Here is a 3,895-nt window from a genome sequence, read left to right on the forward strand (position 1 = left end):
ACATGCAGTGCTGCCATCTTCTGTTTCAGTCCGTTATTACACTCTTAAATCCTGCTACTTATTCCTGCGTCTTTCAGGATCTTACAAAGCTTCAAACGACGCATCGACTATTAAATCAGCCGTCGATGATTTTGATAGTCGACTAATCGTGGCAGCCCTATTTATCATAGTTGGAATTAAATAATAATAATGATAATAAATAAGCACTAAAAGTTTGTTCTTGAGCTTATTTGATTTTTTAAATGCGATTTATTTTGTCCACTTCGGTGCTCTGTAGACGGCCTCAGACACAGGCTGTTCCCTTTGCTGTGCCTGGATCTTTGCCCACAGGATGAATCTAATAAACGCTCTGTGATGTTTTCCGGCAGCTGGAACAAATCGATTGAAGCTCGATTCATGTAAAGTGCAGATTCTCGGGTCCTGCGGGACTCCCTGGAGCCTCCGCTCAACATTTATTCATCAAATTAAAGTCAGTACTTGTAAAAATGAAACGTGCCAGATGCAGAAAACACTCAATAATGAGGAGGTGACGGACGGCGGTGAGAAGAGGAGGAGGACGCGGTTTCTTTAAAGGCGTTTAACGGCAGCCGAGCTTAGATCTGTGCAGATCCCCGCTAAGACGCTCTCCGGGCAGACCCGGCGTCGCTGACCTGCTTGGCAGCTCGTCTGGAGGAAGATTTGGGGCCTAATGACTAAAAAGGAGAGCTCATGAATATACAGCTGTCCTTCAGCGCCGCCACGGCCCCAAAATAACTCGGAGAATTTGGGAATGTGGAGCACTTCAATCACTTAATTCCACTCAGTGAAAGGAGGAATTAGCTTTTTGTCGTCTCCCCCGTGAGGCTCTCAGACGAGCCGAGGACGACGGCCTCAGCAGCTCTCAGAGTGGCTGCTTTTTAAACACCAGCAGCAGAAGAAAAGACGCCTGCTGTCACTCCCATGAATTTAAGTCATGTTTTATTCACAATCGGTCCAAAAAATGATGTTTACATGTTTACATGTCTGCAGGTTTGGCAGCAGAGTGATGCAGACGATGATGTACATCAGCTGCATTAGTGAGTCAGTGCAGGCGTGTGGCTAACGTTAGCGGTGTTTCCTGATTTTAAAGTTGATTAAGAGTAATGCGTCGATGCAACTTGATGAAAACACAGATTATTGTCTGTGATGAAAAGAATCCTGTTTCAGTCGAGGGAACCAGAGCAGCACCGATCCGGTGTCTCACAGATGTTTCAGCCAATCACAGGAAGTGAAACGCCAGCATTAACCTGTAACTGAACTACGCTGTGGACACGTGACTGCTCACTGCACCATCTTGTGGTGCAAAGTGGTATCACACCAAAGTACAGCACAGCCCTTTGTCCACACTTCGGCTGACATCACTGCGGCACAATGCAGACATTTTCCTTTCTGCTCACTTTGGAAGGTTTTTAACTATTTTTAAAGACACATATTTAAAATAAGCAGCCCTAACGACACCAGCGTTCTCATTTAGCCTGTCATTAGCAACCTGCCAAACTTTGCTGAGACCTGTGAGAGCTTCAGAGGTCACGAGTGGGGTTCTCGCAGACCCACGCTTCCTGCTGGAGAATATTTACAGCTCGTCTCAGGCTTTGAGTTCATTTTAATGATTAAAATCACAGATTTATCATTTTCTTTCAGTTTGTTCATCATTTCCAGGAAGCGCGTCGTAACGCTGGTATTGAAACGCGCGGTACAAACAAACTTTATTATCACTGTTATTATCTGTTTGTGTCTGAGCTGGAAAATCGTTTTACTGCACGTCTGACGTGTTCTTCATTCCCTGATCAAAAATCTACAGATTTCAAGTCTGAATATTTTCCAACAACACTGCAACTTTAGAAGCTATTACACAGATACGACAATAACAGCTCCACGGTTAATTATTCTCTCAGCTCTCACTCACGTGTCTTATCTGCAGTCCGGTGTTGGGATGTCAGCCTCAGATGTAACGATCAGTGATGATGATGATGATGATGCTGCTGCTCTGGTTTCACTTCAGAAACAGGACTTTAAAGCTTCTAACTCACAAACTTTTTCCCATCACACCCTCTTCTCTCAAAGTATTGTTCTAATTTTCACTCTCCACATTCCTCACAGCAGCAGCAGCTCCATCAGTTCAGTGAATCAACAGTAAATCATCCAGACTGGGAGGTGGTCTTCCTCCTCCTCCTCCTCCTGTTCTTTCAGCACATTATTTTCCCATGAATACTGCTGAATAATGTTCTTTAATTTAAACCTCAGTGGCCGCCCCGGCACACTACATAACTCACATTTCCTGCAGGACAGTGAGAGCTGCTGCACCTCCAAAACTTCCCTGAGAGGTGGAGATGCTTCAGCCTGATGGAGCTGCAGTGAAACCAGACCTACAGGTTGTTTTACTCCTATTAAACCTGCTTCTGTTCACGATGATTCATTAAACCACAATCGGTGACCACCCATGTGTGGAACATGAGAGCAGCTAGTTTTGTAGTTTTTGGCTCTGAAATCTCATTTGTTACACGAAAATCTAAGAAACCACTCATTCCATCGCATTTTGTCGCACCGCGCCAAACTCCTTTTAAAAATATGGCACTTTAATGTTTCTTTGCTTGCTAAGCACAGCACACAAGGTAAATAATATTAAAGACATGCCGTTTTAGAAATCGGGAACAGCGCTTTAATTCGGCTGGTTCAGTTCCAGCCCACACTTACATTTCATAACCAAACAGATCTCTTTAAAAGTCCCAGGCTGTTGTTCCCGGTGATGAAGAGCAGCAAGGATCCACGGATGGAGTTGGGATCGATGACATAAAGATGAGGACCGGTGTGTACGCGGTGTGTGAGTGACCCCGACACACGGAGTCGGGATCAAACCCGAAACGTGCGCAGAAGCAGCGTAGCAGTGCGGCGGAAAACCCGCAGTTTTTAACCGGAGTCCGGCGCGCCGCCGGGGCTACATTACATCACTTCTAGCAAACTTCACGGGAGAACAATGAGGGCGAAGCAGCTTCGGCGGGCCGGGCTGACCCGGGCACAGCCTCCAGCTGGCAGCACGGAAGCACGGACTCCGGCCGGACGGGGAGCCCGGCAGCGCCAGCGGGTCCCGGTTGTGCCCGGTACCGACAGCCTGGTGACACTGCTGCGTTCCGAGGCTCGAGCTGAACACGCAGGCGAGAAAGCGGAAACACGGAGGCATGAAAGGAGCTCACCTGTGGCCGGAGCAGCGAGGCAGAGCCCGGGAGAAGGCGGCCGGCGTGTCCGGGGAAGGAGCGGCGGCGGAGGTTATTGTGTTTGAAGCGGCAGGACGGAGGGGGAGGGGTTACTACCTGCAGCATGGGGCGCGAGCACCAGCGCGTGCGCCGGTGCCATGGTGTGTGAGCACGTGAGCGCGTGCGTGCGTATGAGACGGAGGCTTCCGAGGACTGCTGCTGCTCCTCAGGGTGATTCAAGTAAAAGTCAAGCAAAGGTCCTTTACTGAACCGGGAAAAACACCGGAACTAAGCTCCGTTGGTCACGCTCATGTGTGTTACACCTGCAGTAAAACACGTCACAAAGTGTGCACGCTCAGCCGCTGAGCCAGCATTACCTGTATATAAAAGATGGACATTTTTGCTGCCAAGACAGAAGAGCCCTGTTAGGACGAGAGGGTGGAGTTACAGACACTGATAGGTCTGTGGTACGGTGACCTCACAGCAGCCATGTTATTGGTCACACAGGCTGTATCCCAATTCAGGGTCTGCAGCCTTAAAGGCCGCATTTTAAGGCCGCATTTTAAGGCCGATTACGTCACCGCGACGCAACAAAGGCTGTCCCAATCCAAAGGCTGCTCGAAATGCGGCCCTCAAATGCGTCCTTCATCTCCCTGAATTTTAACGACGTGGCGGTGTAGACTTCG

General features: G+C 48.5%; 1 protein-coding gene across 7 annotated transcripts in view; it reads right to left on the reverse strand.

Moving 5' to 3' along the window:
- LOC106455943 (inactive ubiquitin carboxyl-terminal hydrolase 54-like) overlaps positions 1–3,895 on the reverse strand; it is a 42,988-nt gene that overhangs the window by 24,902 nt on the left and 14,191 nt on the right. For 2 of the 7 annotated variants that reach the window (XM_013913463.1, XM_013913462.1), the window contains exon 1: positions 1,925–2,263. The exons of 2 other annotated variants lie outside the window; for them this stretch is intronic. The gene's annotated coding sequence lies outside the window, so the exon portion shown is untranslated. 3 more of the 7 variants (XM_013913465.1, XM_013913459.1, XM_013913460.1) reach the window with 3 other exon arrangements.

This window comes from Pundamilia nyererei, unplaced genomic scaffold, assembly GCF_000239375.1.
Source record: "Pundamilia nyererei isolate P.nyererei 1_Seehausen unplaced genomic scaffold, PunNye1.0 scaffold00133, whole genome shotgun sequence".
In the NCBI taxonomy this organism is placed as follows: domain Eukaryota; kingdom Metazoa; phylum Chordata; class Actinopteri; order Cichliformes; family Cichlidae; genus Pundamilia; species Pundamilia nyererei.